Below are 18,355 nucleotides of genomic sequence, written 5' to 3'. Positions count from 1 at the left end.
TATTTGTTTATGTCGTTTATATCACTTTAGTATGGAATCACTTTGCATTATCTATCGGAAAAAAGATAAAAAAAACCATGCAGTTCATAGGTTCCTATTGTTAGCATGACGAATTATAACGTTATTTGCCCCTACATGTGTGTCTATTAAATGTCTTGTTCGGCTGCATTTGTTAGCTGTCTATTATTTTCTTCTTTTTCATAAATGAATTATTAATCAACTATTGAGCAGCAAATGCTGAAGAGTATTAGTTCTCTGTCATTTCATTAAAATATAAAGCCGAATAGTTTCTGCTTTGTTCGACTTATTAGTTAATTATATTGATAAGCCGTCTTAGAATACTAAACATAAAGCAAAATATTTTACTAAGGAGAAGAAACGGATGAAAAAAAAAGAATATCATAAAACTTTATGTAAAGAAAATAATACCCTGGCTTATACATTCAGTTTTCAGTTAAAGGAATAAGAATGGATGGATTGATGTCTGTCTAATATAAATATTCATCATTTAAAAAGAGGAACCATGACAGTTTCCCTATTGACATCAACCCTATAAGAGAGAAATTCGTGTTTCAAGCCCATATTTTTTTATTTTGAGAAAATAATTTTTTGGGCCCGCCTTTTTTGGCGGTTCTGTCTTTTCTCGGGGAAAACAGCCCGAGAACCGAGATTGTGACGTGTAATACCCACTTCCGGTATTTAGTTGTACACGCTGGTACAACTGAAAATATATATCTTGATGAAGAAATTATTAATTTAATTGCGTTACATTTATATATTATTTATGAAAACATCATTATGGAAAAACTGAATTGCTTTAATTAAAAATTAATTGAAGACGCCCGCGACAATTTAATTTAATCATTTGGCCCGATACTCAAACTTGGGCTGATGATCCCACACACATGATTTAAGCAATGACTGCTTAATTTTCAAAGATTATAAAACCATCAAATTACTTTGGGCTACTATTGAGAAACTTCTTCAAATTGACGATATATCCTTTTAATTTTGTACTTAATTTTTCGCTAGACAAGCTGTTCCAAATAGGGTACATCGCCGGTCATTATATACTTTTTTGCAATAAAATATCAACTAATCCAATATGCTGAGGACGCGATTTTCCGCCATTGACGCTAAAAATGAGAAAGGCCGCAGGAAAGCCAGACTTTATATCGTATGAAAACAAAACTGTCCGTAAAGTTATTTAGGCAACCCAGTCAAAACTGGTACCAACAGCAACAGGTTGCCCATTCCCCTATAATTACGCATATTCTCGGGTTTATCCAGTTCCCCAAAGCTTTTTTTCCACGTTATCTACTTACCAAATTCCTTTCCCCGACAGATACGCATTTCTTCTACCGTAAATTTAATCCAATAAAAAAAAAAATCATAAATCTACTTAATATTTAAAATGATTATTGGGAACTGAAAAAAATTGTGTTGCTATTTTATGACGTGCTGTAAATTTACTACAGTACAATTGACAGGTGGTGGAACCGAATTCCCCCTAAGGTCATTCAGTTCACTGATGAAGCGTAAAAAAAATAGATGTCTATTTCGTCATTAGAATATTTGACAAGGGTGATTAACCAATTAGGGCAACATTGTGCATGATCAAAAGGTCTGTCGGCACAGAGGCATACAAGGAGCAATATAAATCGTCAGTACACAGTGTGACAGGAGCATTTGGTGCAAATTAGGAACAATTAAAATGGACAATGCGCAGTATTAGTCATAAGTAGTAAGAACCAGCAATTGTGTGAATAAATTATGCAAATTAGATTTTTGAGCAGCCAATAAAAATGATTTGCCTGCAATTATGCAAATATTTTTGAAATGTGTACATCAATTATAACATATGTTCACACCTTTAAATTTGAAAGTCAGAATCAAACTGCAAAAAATTAATTATATGTACTATTAAGAACACGTTTTAGTAGGGTTTTTATAATGGAAGTGGCTAGCGTACGGGCCCGTACGGCTAGCCAAAAGTTTTAGCCGTACGTGAGTCACGTTACGACTAGCAAGGACACGCTGTATTGGCTAGCCGTACGGCACTTTTCAAAATTTTTATGGAAGTCGAAAATGCATATGTTATTTTTATGACTTAAAAGCGAGGATTTAACCAAGAAACAGCATTAATTGTCTTTGGATGTTAAACTTTTTAGAGATTAATCGCCTTGATCGCTATATATATCGATCTTTGTCATCGCAAGATGTCGAGAAAAAAATAGCCTTTGCTTGCATTTACACCAATTGAAATAGTTTACAAATTTTTGATAATAATCCTTTTTTGTTTCATTAAGTTTAATTTTCGACACTTTTTATATGAAAAAAAAAACAACAACAACAAACACTGAAAATGATTGTTGTTAGGCTCTTGATAATTGCGACAATTACCGACGGTACTGTATCAAGGAAAGTTTGCATGTTCCGTGAAAGGCATTCTAAAATTCTTATTGTCAGTCCCTGGATAGGTTTTCATTAAGGCTAATTAATTTGATTGACTGTGCTTTTATGTTCGATATTTATCTACTGTTTTGAAAATTATATAATTATTTTTGCATTTTTCACCGTTTTTTCCCATTCAATGTTCTTTTTATTTATATTTATTCCACTCCGATCATTTTTTATTCGATCCATGTGCTTAGAATTAACAAAAATGATTTAATAATTCATACAAATTAAACAACAAATGATAAGCATGAAAATCAACAATTTTATAAACGTTCGACTTAATATATAATTTTGAAAATTGCCGTACGGCTAGACAATACAGTGCGTCCTGGCTAGTCGTTCGTGACTCACGTAAGGCTAGAACTTTTGGCTAGCCGTACGTTTCTTTATTTTTTTATTATTTTTTTTTTTTTGATATTGTTACGTATTTTGAACCATAAAAAATCTCCTCTACACCTCCTGTGAAAATTAAATTTGTCTGATCAATACTTTATTATATTAATATTTTCCTTACGATTCAACTAGATTTATCGTGAATCTAAAAGATGTGGGGAAATGACATCACGCGCACCTGTTTTTATACGGCCAATACACAAACATGGCCGCGCTTACCGATTTGTAGAAATCGGTGATTTAGCGATTTAAATTTTGTTATCATTCGTTTAATATTATTATTTGGCGGCAGAAAATTTGCAGACTTATTATTTATAGTATTCTTTTTCTGAAATCAAGTTTTTATTTTAACCTTGTCTTTCCCTTTAAAGTATTTCACCACCTTAGGACATTAACGCTTTATAAATGTTATGTCCTTGCTCATTATGCAGATAAGTATAACTTTACCGTTTCCCGGTAAACATTATCATTTGTCATCAAACGATAGTAAATCATATAGTAATTAATAATTTTTTTTATTTCATATTGAACTCTTTCGTCTGTAAACGATATTACTATTATTGTTGTTTAGGGAATTTCTAGCTTTCACTGGTGGAGGAATACATCAGAGGTATCTCTCCTTGCATTATCATTATTTAATTCAGGCTCTTTGAATTGCTACTTGGGTAGAACCAACAACGTTCCGTTAGCTAAATGGAATTAAATAGGATGAAATTGAATGAAAGCATTTAAGAACTTACAACAGGGCAAACTTGAAACGTCTTCAAGCCCGGTTCAATAAACCCAGCAGGCACATCAACGTTGTTTCAACGTAGAATTATGGTCAGATTTCAACGTTGAAATAAGGTTGGGTTTATATTCGGATTTGAAAGTTTAAACAATGTTGAAATTTCAATGTTGATACAACGTTGCAGCTTCAACGTTGGCACAACGTTGAAGTTTCAATGTCATTTCAACGTTGAAAACCCACCATACTTTAATTTTTGGATATAAAGCAAAGTAACCAAGTTTAACAAAATTTCAAGACAATATTAAATACTTCAGATATTATATTTCAAAAATACAGTTCAAGTGCAGCTTAAATTCTTTTTAATAGTTTAACAATTAAGCTACAATCTTTTCCAATCTTTTCTTCTTGATCTTTCTGGGTAGGTCAAGTGTTTTCATGATTGTGTTTTGAGTACTTCTTTGGCTCTCTCTTACTGCTTCTGCAAATAAAAATAAGAAGTTTGTAGTTAAAAGTGACTTGGTCAATCTCAAATTATATATATAATTACTCAACTAAGTGATTTGTTTTTATCTTAAAATGCTTATCTCTAAGATTTACATCATAAAACAGCATAGAAATTGAAACATAGCTAAGTTTCATATTGACATCAAAAAAATGTACATAAAACAACAAAATTTTCTTAAAAAGAAAAAAAAACATTTGATCAATTCCGTTGCAAATATAATTTTGTACAACTATGGAGGGTCTAATTTACACGTTTTAAGTTTCAAAACCCTAATCCAAAGAACATGTCCAGGAGATTTCCGCACGACTCGGTCATTTTTAGGCGATTTGCTTATTTTGTATATAAAGTGAACAAATTTTCTAGAAAAAAAATCATTATTTAGAGCCAACCGTTCATACAGTGGTCTTCCAACTTAATATAAATGTAAGTCAGTTCTGGTGTGTGTGTGACAAAAACGCGCATGAGAGAGCTTGATTTTGCAGGAATTTATCTCATGTACAGTTAGCCATTACAAAATAACGGTACGTACTTAAAAAAAAGTCTAGTAGATGGTATAAGCTAAAAGGATCTTCTTCACTGCTATATAAGACTTAAAGACACAGAGATTTAACTCAAGGAAAACAAGAGCAACTACTCAACGTTAAATAATCGCTATTCGGACCTGTTCTTTATATTAATATAAAGTCTTAAGAAATTTCGTAAAAAAACGCATCATTTTCTCGTGTCAACTGTTGAAAAACCATCCGACCAATATCGTTGCAAATTTGATTTTGAACAACTTTGGAGGGTCTTCTGTAAAGCCCTAACCCAAGTGATATGTCCAGGAGATTTCCGCGTGGCTTGGTCATTTATTTGCACCGCGATTTGTTCTTTCTCTATATAAATTTCGGAAAAATCATCATTTTCACGAGCCTACCGTTCAAAAACCATTAGACCAATTCCAATGCATATTCGATTTTGTACAACTTGAGAGGGTCTTCTTTATACATAAAAAGGCCTAAAGCCCTAACCAAAGTGATATGTCCAGGAGATTTCCGCCTGGCTTGGTCATTTTTTGGCAACGCGATTTGTTCTTTTTCTATATAAATTTCGGAAAAAACATCATTTTCACGAGCCTACCGTTCAAAAATCATTTGACCAATTCCGTTTTAAACTTAATTTTGTACAACTACGGAGGGCCTTCTTTACATGTTTTCAGTTTTGAAGCCCTAACCCAAGGAACATGTCCTGGACCAGGAGATATCCGCTAACTTGGTCATTTTTTGCACCGGCAATTTGTTCTTTCTCTATGTAAATTATGGGAAAAACATCATTTTCACGAGCCTACCGATAAGAAACCATTTAATCAATTCCGTTGCAAATTTAATTTTGTACAACAATGGAGGGTCTACGTTACATGTTTTAAGTTTTAAAGCCCTAACCCAAGGCACATGTCCAGGAGATTTCCGCATGGCTTGGTCATTTTTTGCACCGCGATTTGTTCTTTCTCTATATAAATTTCGGAAAAATCATCATTTTCACGAGCCTACCGTTCAAAAACCATTTGACCAATTCCAATGCATATTCGATTTTGTACAACTTTAGAGAGTCTCTTTTATACATAAAAAGGCCTAAAGCCCTAACCCAAGTGATATGTCCAGGAGATTTCCGCCTGGCTTGGTCATTTTTTGGCAACGCGATTTGTTCTTTTTCTATATAAATTTCGGGAAAAACATCATTTTCACGAGCCTACCGTTCAAAAATCATTTGACCAATTCCGTTGCAAAGTTAATTTTGTACAACTACGGAGGGTTTTCTTTACATGTTTTCAGTTTTAAAGCCCTAACCCAAGGAACATGTCCTGGACCAGGAGATATCCGCATGGCTTGGTCATTTTTTGAACCGGCAATTTGTTCTTTCTCTATGTAAGTTATTGGAAAAATATCATTTTTACGAGCCAACCGTTCAAAAAGCATTTGATCAATTCCGTTGTAAATTTGATTTTGTACAACTTTAGAGGGTCTTTTTTAAAAAATAAAAAGGCCTAAAGCCCTAACGCAAGTAATATGTCCAGGAGATTTCCGCGTGCCTTGGTCATTATTTGGCACCGCGACTTGTTCTTCTCTATATAAATTTCGGAAAAAAACATCATTTTCACGAGCCTACCGTTCAAAAACCATTTCATCAATTCCGTTGCAAATTTAATTTTGTACAAAAATGGAGGGTCTACATTACATGTTTTAAGTTTCAAAGCCCTTACCCAAGGCACATGTCCAGCAGATTTCTGCATGGCTTTGTCATGTTTTGCATTGGCAATACGTTCTTTCTCTATGTAAATTATGGGAAAAATATCATTTTTACGAGCCTACCGTTCAAAAATCATTTGACTATTTCCCGTTGCAAAGCTTAATTTTGTACAACTATGGGGGGTCTTCTTTACATGTTTTCAAGTTTTTAAAGCCCTAAAGCCAAGGAATATGTCCAGAAGATTTCCGCGTGCTTGGTCATTTTTTGGCACCGCGGATTGTTCTTTCTCTATATAAAATTTTCGGAAAAAAAACATTACATTTTCACGAGCCAACCGTTCAAAAATCATTTGACCATTTCCGTTGCAAACTTGATTTTTGTACAACTATGGAGGGTTCTTCTTTACATGTTTTAAGTTTTAAAGCCCTACCCAAGGAACATGTCCAGCAGATTTCCGCGTGGCTTGGTCATTTTTTGGCACCGCGATTTGTGTCTTTCTCTCTTATAAATTTCGGAAAAAAACATCATTTTATGAGCCTACCGTTCAAAAATCCATTTGATTCAATTCCGTTGCAAATTTGATTTTGTACAACTATTAAGGTCTACTTTACATGTTGTAAGTTTCTCAAGCCCTAACCCAAGGAACATGTCCAGGAGGATTTCCGCGTGGCTTGGTTCCATTTTTTGGCAATTTGCTCTTTCTGTACATAAAGTGTATAAATTAAATTTTCGACGTGTATAATTCTGTATATGGTAAAAAATGTATTAGTTTCTTAGATCTAATTATATGAAGAGTGATATCAGTATTGTCGAATTTATAAGTGTTCGTACCATCAATGGTTCGATCCATTATAAAATTAATTGGCTTCACTTTACTTAAAAGTTATATCTTTAAACTATATGTTCATCTTTTTGAAGCATTGAAAGGAAGGTAAAGAGCTATATTTATTCAAATTCACTCTTTCAGTACCTTCTGTAGACAAAAATAGTAAAAAAATTGGCATGTGAAAATTAATATCAGATATTTTCAATCCAAGATATATTTTAATACTCTAGGACGTTTCTCTCCCTAGACGGTTTCATACCTAAATGCCATGGCTCACTTCCACTTTGGCAATCTTTTACTCCAGAATATTGATTTATTATAGATACTGGGTGAATTTTTCTAATCACAATATGATGCGTTTTTGATGAAGTAATTAAATGTTACCTCTTTTATTCCCTTCTCATTCTGATTAACTAACGGTCACTTATTGAATTTAAAACCATTGACATCAATTTTTTTAAAGTTTGTTAAAACAAGTTTAGTCAGGAGTATTTTTTATATGAATTTTTGGAAGCGGACTGTCTTGAAAAGATTCCACATCTTTTTTTGGGTCGTATTGAGTATAACTGTAAGTAGCTTTAATAACCATACTCCATACGGTGCTTTTTTGTCGCTATACAAAGTTGCATTGTTTAAATGCAAACTTGTTAATTTTCAGACACATTCTCGGAACTAAAAATTGCACTGGTCCTATACCCAACCACAGCCAGATCTACTCTTATACAGACTTTGAATATGGATGACATAAAGGACATAATTGCTTCTTCTTCAATAAACAAAGATCGTCAAATCACCAATAGTAACAGTGAATCCATTAGTGGAAGAGAACGTTCCTGTTTTGAAGGACATACAGAGGAAAATCAGAAAACCCTTCGTCGGTCAACTCAACGGAATTTTCCTGAAGCAGATGGTAATTTACTTGAGCCACATGGTAACTGTCTCGAAAAACATAACATGTTGATGGAAGAACTTGATGACTATGTTCCCGAAATAGATGTATTTGAACATAGAAGACACAAAAACAATTACCAAAGTGATGGTTACTACTATAGTGGCCTGCAAAATTAGTACAGAATCCCAGACACACATTCGGTGACTGTCCCTATGTAAATGAAAGAGATATTGTTGAAAATGCTACTGAAGTTGATTGAATTAAACACAAACAAACATCTTTATTAACGCTGGTAATGACCTATTGATATAAGAAATTGATATTAGAAACCCAAGGAGACAATGTTTAGAATTGTCTGCAAGTTAAGTATGGAAAAAGTCATACAAATGAAATTGAAAATATGTATGACTTGTTAAAAGATTTAGCTTGTCAAAAAAAATGATAGTGGTCGGTATATTTGTTTTAAAAAGATCATAATGGAAACACTGTCTCGAAATGTTTGCATTAAGGTACATAAATCTTGAAAAAGCCACCAATAAACAAAGCCACCGCACCTTAAATAAATTGTAATACCTTTAGAGTTCGTTTGGAGTTCGTTGTTAACATGGTATTTTGAGTACATTCTTTTCCCATGAGACTTAAATATGAGTTTCGTATAAGCAATACTTGTGTGAAAGAGAAAGAACTTGCGATATCTGGGCCAGAAATTAGCTATAACAGTATTTGCTATTAGTGAAATTTACTGTCCATGTAACTTACCTTTAGTTACTTACTGATGTATTATGTAATTCCGATTTTACTTGGCACAAATGTTGCCGTCACGTATGAAAATTAGGGTAGAGGGAGGATCAACATATAATTTCTTTGTCATATGCATTGGTTTTTATGCTGTGAATTTTTCTTAAGATGTGGCTTAATTTGTTCCCCCTTTTGCCTCATTGAAACAACCAGCATAGACAAATTAAACAGTTTTTTACCATTTTCCATGGTGTCTAATTTGCTTGTATCTCATGCTTTTCATTTGTATACAAAGCATCAGTTTCAGGCGCAAAAAACTGTATTACTTGTTGCATTGGTTATATATTTCAAGCATGTTTGTGTATTATACTAGATTTTACAATGTCTCTACCTAATATTTATTTGTTTATTAATTTTATGATATTATCACTTAGGGACATGGCATTCCGGCCGATTTGACCTGCGGCATATGTTTGGAGCTATACTACAGTCCACTTCGCAAATGCATTTTCTGTGAGAATTGTTTACGCCACATGTGTAAGCAGAACCCAACGCTTACAAAATGTCCAATATGCAGAAACGTGATTCATAAATGTGTCGCTGACAATGGTATGTCTGTTTTATCATCATATGAATATAACTTTATACATTCTTTGAAGATATACATTCTTTGAAGAATGTACCGCAATTGTTATAATTGCTGAAAGGAAATAAGCTCAAGTTCTGCTTATGCTAGTATATACGTGTTAAAGAAATACATGATGTATATACGAAATTTTTTTAAAGGCTTAGCATTTCAAGAAAATATTTTGTGTTCATAGGCGTGATATTCAGCTTCACTTCTTTTTTAACTCTTTTTTTAACTAAAAATGAAAATCTTTGATGTTGAACCCCACCTGTGTCAGTCTGTGTCAGTACTTATTAACTTATTTATTTTGGTATTCTCTCTACAAATCGTTTAAAGTAATTCACTTTTCATACATCAAAAATTGGATGTATCTTAAAATAATAATCCCCCATCCACCTTTTTTGAGATCAATTATCTAAAAGTCCATTTCTCAAAAACAGTCAAAATATTCTTCTCAAGTCTGATTTTTATTACAAGTCCATTCTAAATAAGAAAGAACTCAAATTGAAATGACAAGACACAGAAAACGTTAATTTTGGCAAGGTTATGCCCCCTTCTTCCCCTCTTCCTTGACTGTAGAAAGGAGTAGAAAAATGGAGCATGCCTCTTATAGAGAGCTTAGAACTTTTTATTCGAAATTAATCATTACCTTCTTTTAACACAAATTTGGGATTTGACACAGACGATCCTGAAACAGCATGGACGTCTTTATAAACAGAGAGACCGTGTTATGTCTCGGAAAAAGAAAATATTTCGATTGCCATTTTGCAGCAGAACTCAGCGTGAAGTGGATCAGCAAGGGGCGCGGACACGGCCCCCTTACATTTCTGAATTTTATAAATGCACTGGATGTTATTATTTTTGTATCCAATTTCAAACGACTTTTTTGTGTACTCCTGTTATTAGCAGTAAACAGCATGCTCTTTAAATTGGATATGCTTTTAATGTTGGAAGTATATCCTCCGATAAGAGGCGAAATACATCCCTATCTCTTAACACTTATAGGTAGCCTTTTTGTACTTTCTGATCCCAAGATCAGTAAATACAAAGCTTACATCCACGGTCTAACACAAAATTTCCTCACAGACCTAACAACGCAGAGTAGTTCTTACTCAAAACTGCTTAAAAACCAGCAATTTAAAAGAAAGAATAATTTTTAATGTAGGCATTTAACGAATTACAGTGCATTCAAAGTTTAGATTAGTCAATAGAAATATGAGTTTACACTCACAAATTTCGCGGATGAATATCTTTTTTACCCAATGAAAAATGTTCGACTATTTCCGTAAAGCTTAATCAATGAAAATGCTATTTTTAGCTATGTCGATATTACCGAATACTCCAGAGCGTAGTACACAAATAAATCTGACCGTCGAGTAGTGGAATATATGCATGTCGGACTGTTTTGGCGAGAAGATTTCCGCTAAATTATTTTCATCAGTGTTTAACAACAGGTTTATCGTGAACAAAATACCTCGAAATTAATAAGGATTACAAACACGAAATGGAAATTCTCAATTTTAGAATTACAATGTATGTGCTTTTATTCAAGCTACATACGTATTACTTCACCGTGGTGCAGAGGTAGCGCGCTCGTTTAGGGTGTGAGAGGCCTAAGGTTCAAATCCTAATCGAGGCAACATTTTTTTAGGGGGCTTTTTTAAGGAAGTAGCCACGATATGCAAGGATAAAGTGTGGCTGTCATAAAAAATGAAAAATGATTTTTTGATGCAACTCTAGGCATGCAAAATTCCATATGTATCAATCTCTAACTGTTATAGAAAAAAAATCTAAATGCAGTCGCTGCGTAAGATGAATTATAGTATATAAAAATAAACTTATACAGGAAAGATCAGAAAATACCACAGAGCATGCAGCCCTTTGATTATGTTTGGGATAATGTTTGTTTTGACGAAGTTTTTAAAAGCTGCCTTTGAACAAACTATAGGGCATATTGTTTCATTTGTATTAATAATTTCTGTATTATTAGATGGCAGTTCATGGGTGAAATCCTTGCTCAATTTGATTGTGATAGGGTCTTTATTTTTGTGAAACTTGCACAAAAAAAGGGGAAAAAAAGATTTCTTGTCTATGATACTAAAATCATTAATTTGAGTAAGAGCTAGCTATTGTCCCATCTTCGCGTCACCGTCATATTTTGGTGCAAGTTGATATATCCAAAACTACAGAAAAGAATGGATTGAAACTCCACACACCTTTTCGCTGTTATTATCTACCAAGATGGGCACAGGTCCCACCCATCTGGGTTGCATTTTATGTTATGTTTCTTTTCTAATTGTCAAGCACTAAGAATAGTCGAGTGCCCTACCTTACGGACAACTCTTGATTATACATACATTCTATTGTATTAACTTAATTTACAAAAAATAGTGTTGTTTTATATTGTAAAATAAATGCTATTTCTGTCCTATGTTAACCATGAAAAAAATCTGCGACCTGGCATATATGTCAAAGATGGCAGGTTAAAAAGGAATGATTAGAAATGTGGTTACTTTTCTTACAAATCACCACAGAGAGCATATATAGGAAAGAAATAAAAGGGAAAAAACTCTGAAAGGAGTAATTTTCAAAGGGAAAGGGATATCAGTATCAGTGTGTAATAACCTAATTTACTAATATTATGTTTTGTATTCTAAATTTAAAAAATGCTTTGTAAATTGAATGTAATTCTCTCGTCATTTAGAAGTGGTAGTCATGAGAAATATGTCTGGGAACTGACATCGCTTTTTAAGATTAGAGAGGTCTTAGCAAATCTTAAAAGTTGAGTATTTTAATAAAGTGTCACTTACTAATTTGAATTATACTTGTAAGCTGTATTTTTTATTTAAATTTATTGTTGAATACACTTGATCAAGACCTCATTGTTAATATGTATATAGTTATGTAGTCTAATTTTAATGAGGGCCGACCCGCCCGTGTAGGGAACAAAAAGCAGTTTTCGCTGTCTAGTACGGACCCCGGACATGTCACAAGTCATGCCATTTAAGGCGTAATGTGGTGATTTCTTACCTCATTGCAATTTCCACAGAGTATAAGCCAAAAATATGAATTTTGAGCCAAAAAGGAGGTCACTGTACGGTAGCCAATGAGAACCTAAATGTACAGTGACCTGAGATAATAACCATAATCGTTGTTAATATCCCAACTCTTTAAATGTTCTAACTAAAAGTGATTTTGTTCAAGTTATTGTTCTTCTATGATATTTTGATATTGTTTTTTCAATGTAGTTTACATTATTTCTAATAATGCAGATTTATCATTTTAAAGTAATTTTATTAATGTATTTTTTGTACATAAACTAACTTTGTTTTAAAGTTTACAAACATAACTATATTAAATTCTTGAATGGTTAGCTTTTAATGCAAATTTATAACCAAAATTGTTTTTTTATATATATATTTCTATTCTTCATATAAAAGTTAAGTTTTATATCTATTGTGTGTGTAAAAGTCAAATATCCATACTCTATAAATATGTTAATGTCAAATTTTTGTTTTACATAAAAGCTAAGTTTCATATCTATTCTTTATGTTACAGTTATGTCAGATGTCTTTATTTTATAAATATGTAAATTTTGACATCAGGTTTTGCCTCTCTGATATAATGACCAGTTTGCAACATACCATTAAGTACTAAGGAAACTTATGGTTTTTTTGTATTACATGTATATGTTATATCCGGTGAACAGATTGTAAACGGAAGGTCAAAGGTCAATTTTAATTTAATTCGGAATAATAGGCTCCTGCACCTTTCGTTTTTAGTTAACATCACATTTTGTTAATGGTTGACGACATTTCGTTTAAGTTAACTGCGCATTTCGTTAATAGTGAAAACATCTTGGTCTGTAGGGGTCGTCCAATGTCACTGATGGCATTCTTTAAAAGTACTCAACTTAGGTTTGTTGACATGACCGGGCAGGAAATATTTTTCGGGATTATTGTTCGATGTATCTCTAGACAAATAACTTGTGTTCCCTGCCCCACCCCAAAAAAAAGAACATTTGGTCACCCTTTTTATTCCAGAATAATTATTCTTATTGTGAAACATGGCCTAAAATTGTTGTGCGTTGCAACGATTTCACTCAAATCTGGCTAACATGGTATGTAATCTATTTGCTACAATAGTATTTCCAGGGCCTTTCTTAAAAATTTTGATATATAAGTAATATCTCTAAAAGAAACAAAATTAAAAAGGAAAATAAAAAGTTAAATGAAATAAAAACAACAAGCTCGATTCCGCTTTCTCTCACACCCAATTCTCAACCAGACAACGACGAAGACGACCACTACCACCACCACCAATAACAAAAGTAACAAGAAAGAAACCCGCACGCACACACGCAGGCACGCACGCACGCACATGTTAATTTCAAATACATAATTGCTGTGTTTGATAACTGTACAGGAAACTTAAAGATTTGAATCTCCCTCCTCCTTCATCTTTAAATAAATCATGATATCATAAAGCTATAAACATACGCATTTTTGTAAGTTTGTAACATTGATCACGTGCCATTGTTCACGTGCTATTGTTGTGATCACCATAAGCTGCAGTATTTCTAATGACTAATTACTTTGTACAAGCACACGGTGATCTGTTCAAGCCAAAATAAATGAATAATAAATGAAGACAGCAATAATGATTATATAAATACGGTACCCCAGACTCCGGATTTAACCAAAAATATGCATGAGTTGCTTTTCTATTTTTAAGAAAGCTGTTATTTCGCGTAATTTGAATCTGTACTTTTGAATCTTTAATATCCGGCTAAATGCATATACATGAAAGGGCTTATTCATCTTTCAATCTGATAAACTCATTCATCATGTGAAGGAGAAATCCCAAAGTATGCACTGACCAGGGGGCACGGATGTGCCGGTTTGTCTTGGTCTGTACTGATCGCATGGGTAGATTCATTCGCTACCACCAGGCTCGAGAGTTTTTATTTATTTCTTTATCCAAAGAAAATATGAATAAGCCATAATGACCGAATATGTATGAAAGAATTGATACCAAAGGTTCAATTATTATTTTTATTCTTTATAAGTCAGTATGCTTGTATGAATATAAATCATTTCAACAAAAAATCATATTTTTTCAATTGCTGGAATGCTATATGTTATATTGATGGATTTTCAATATGTATGATATATTTTTGTAGACTTTTCTTCTCTAAAATGTTTTTGTAGAAACATATGTTGAGTAAAATTGAAACAATCGTCTATTGTGACCCAATAGGTTTCAGCACATGAAATACATAGTAGATATTACTGATATAAATATTGTATTATGATAATATACTTGCAATTGTCCAAAAAGAGTAAATATGGGAAAAGCCTCCAGTTTTGAGTTTTATTTGTAATCGACACAATGCGTAAACCATTCGGTGTCATACTACAATGACACTTACAATCCTAGACAAATTTTCAAAGGTATCTTGATATTAAAGTTAATCAATTGTAAATGATGGGGAAATTTGTTATATCCGCCTTCGTTGAACTAAAGTTGGTTTGTCCATTACACACATTCTATTTATAGATTCTTGATCATACAGGAGCAATACATATTATATAAAGACATTGGGCAAAACAAATATTAATTAAAACGAGATTGACATTGATTTTCATCAAATCAGTCAGATTTTTGCCGCAAGAAAAATAGATAAAAAGATAAATGTAAATATATATACAAAACTTTTTATTTTGCTACGATTTATTTTTTTCTCTCGTTATTACATAAATTTATAGTACTTTTCTCACAATTTAACACTATAATAAAGAATAATTTGTTTTAATATGTAAAAATGTGACAAAACTTTATTACTTAATGTTAAGTTTTAATAAGTTTAGAAGTAAACAGTTGAATTAAGTTTTATTTTTATAAGCTGCAAGCAACTTTAACTATACTCTACAAACTGATTAGCCTTGTAAAGTTTATTGGGAAAACCATTATCACTTTATGTAAGTGTACAATAAATTCATGTTTAATTTTCTTTAAGCTGCAAGCAATGAAATCTTTAACTATGACCTACCTACTTATTAGCCTTGTTACGCTTCATATGGTGGCAGAAATTGCTGGAAGACCTCGCATGAACTGTTGCCTCATCAGGAGATGTCCAAGAGGAAGACTGTGTACCAATATTGGATCCCGATGCCGGTGCAAAAGCAATCGTGTCATTACGGCTTTTCTATTGCTCAAGCGTCGGTCTTCGGATAATAGCAGAGAGGATACAGGTTCGATCCCTGGTTAAACATAAAAAAACGACGAATCTGGGAAATCGGAAGTTTCTAGGAGCAAAAGTAAACAAATAATGTTAGGTGAAAATTTCAGACTCTTATCAGTCGAGTCTGTTCGTGAGAGATGACGGACAATGCAATTTCTTTTGTGCCAGCTAGCAACGCCATTTCTATGCAAATAATTCTGCTTTTTATACCTTGGAATTCAATACGATAGAAATATAAACTAATTTACAAACAGTTAAAAAGAAAAAGAGAAAGATTTTACACTCAGATAGGTTGCTAAATCCCAAGTCCAGTTAATCAGAAAGTTTAATTTTTGCTTATTGGATTAAAACATAAAAATACATTAAAAAACTCTTGTTTTGAACTATATCCTGTGAGTACATATGTTGAAAAAGTTGAATGTCACAAGACTAGAATTTTTATGTAGATAGGCATCTTAAATGGAATATCCATATAGAAAAGACAAGTTCAAATATTACTGTAAAAAACACTGCTTAAAAGGAAATAATATTACCCCACTTTATAAAATGAAAACCAGCTATTTATTACAATCATCATCATTACGAGGGCTGTTCGAAAAGTATCCGGAAATGCTCCATTTTTTTTCATTTGTGTTCTCGCATTATTATTATTATTATTACTTTAATTATTATTATTGTGTGTTTTCTTATTTTGATGGGAGAGGGGATGGTATTAAATCTGGTGGTCTAAATTAATTCTTGCAAAATATACATCAAGTAAAATTTATTTTCGTAACTAAAATGTATATTATGTAAAACCCTATCAGACTGATGTATCTAACAACTGGGATCATTCATCTATATTGACACTGCAGACCCTTAAGATAACACAACATATGAACAATAATTGCTCCGTCTTTTAGCATAACATTAAATGAATGGAATAACGTATTTCGTGAAATTTAGTCAAATATAACGAATACGTATTTCACGACTCACACTGGGTGCCTGTTAGAAACTTTAATGAATATCTTTGATTTGCAATATAGTTTTGAATTTTATTGCCTTTTACTTGCAAAATTTTTTTCTTTGTAATTTTTGCAGACCTTTAATGTTTATTGAAGAACGTCACGTTGTTTATAAAGAAAAAGGTTTAAAACTTTTGTTTTATGATTTGTCTAAATACGTATGCTAGAAAAATAGACGATCAAATTGATGACATGACCACGGATCATTTATTAGCAATATAACGAATGAGACAAATGATGTAATTTTACAATATGATATGGCTAATTTAAATAAAGGACACTTGAAGTTTCAGTTTCATTTAGATAATACAAGATCACAATCCCTAGTTCTCCCAAGCCTAAACATATGTGATTTGTATAACCACAATTAATTTTTTAAATGTGGATCGTTATTATTCTTTTAAATTACACTTATATGTGATATTGTGTTTGCTCAAATGACATTAACTAAGAATGGCAATAAACTTTTTTGTTGTTGATATTTTCCATGGTATGTAAAGTTATTAAAACAGGAGAGAGTTTCACTCAATCCTTTCACATGTATGATTGTTTATATTATTGTTTATATTACATGTATATATGTATTATATAAGTAAAAATGTTTTAACCAAGTATTGTTCCGTTTTTATTAAATACTGAAAAAAAACCCAACAAATCCTTAATCAACACAACAAGTTCAGAACGGTTTCAGACGCGATTGGACCCAGCCGCCAGGTCATTGACGGCAGCAGTTAATGAGTATTACCGTATACAACCCCATTGTAACGGCTCCGACAAAATTAATAATTTTTATATGCAGTATGACATCGGTAAACCATGACCATGGACTTTTCAATAAGAGATTTTGTGACATTCAACAAAAAGCGGATTATGGTCAACCAAGAAAAAATGGCTTTGAGAACTAATTCAAATACATTTTGTTTAAAGATTACTTTGTGAAGTCATTTTACTGCAAAAAAAGAAACAAACAAATCATCAACAACGGCAATATTATTATTCCTGATAAATAGGACCCCTATATATGTCAAGTCCGATACATTAATTGTAGTGTATAACTTTAACTGTGATATTCCTTATTCCTTGTTAGATATTTTGTAGTTTTTAATATGTTTGGCAAGATATTTGCGATATGATAAATAGTACTGTTTTTTATTTAAGTTTGTTTATATTTAATGAAATAGAGTACATGAAATTCAAACTATCCTTTAACTTCAATAAGCAAAAATACAGAGCCATATAGATCTTCAAATAATATTTGCGCGGCCATCAATCTTTTTAAGCATTTCCATATAGACGCCGATTTTAAAGAATAGTCTGTCCAAAATGGAAACTTAACTTTTTTCAACCACAAGAAAAGAAAATGTTATATAGTGTTGTGTAGGTAAAGCCATGGTAATATATTTGCGACTAATTTTGGAAATATATAATCTATTGTGGCCATAAGGTACTATCTTCGCGATTACGTTTATTTTTATTATCATTATGATTATCATTATTACGATATGGCCAAGGAAAGGATTAGCTAATGCATGCATAATTGCTTATTTGCTGAGCTACTTAACGACCTTAAGTAGGTCCAACCTCAAACAATAAAAGGAAACCATCAATTTCATTACTATAATCCGGTATGGAGTGTGTATGCAATAAGTAAGTGCTTAACTTAAATTCACTGGGATGCACTGATTTCATTTTCAGTATCAAATGTT

At 32.4% G+C, this 18,355-nt stretch overlaps 1 long non-coding RNA gene across 1 annotated transcript; it reads left to right on the top strand.

The window, feature by feature from the left end:
* The first annotated feature begins 14,243 nt into the window (after positions 1–14,243).
* On the top strand, positions 14,244–17,260 carry LOC132725374 (uncharacterized). Its single transcript, XR_009625045.1, has 2 exons — positions 14,244–15,094; positions 15,418–17,260. It is a non-coding gene; the product is annotated as an uncharacterized LOC132725374 (long non-coding RNA).
* Positions 17,261–18,355: the final 1,095 nt, after the last annotated feature.

This window comes from Ruditapes philippinarum, unplaced genomic scaffold (genome assembly GCF_026571515.1).
Source record: "Ruditapes philippinarum isolate M1 unplaced genomic scaffold, ASM2657151v2 ctg77_1_1_1_1, whole genome shotgun sequence".
Taxonomy (NCBI): Eukaryota; Metazoa; Mollusca; class Bivalvia; order Venerida; family Veneridae; genus Ruditapes; species Ruditapes philippinarum.
This window is presented reverse-complemented; position numbering and strand designations above follow the sequence as displayed.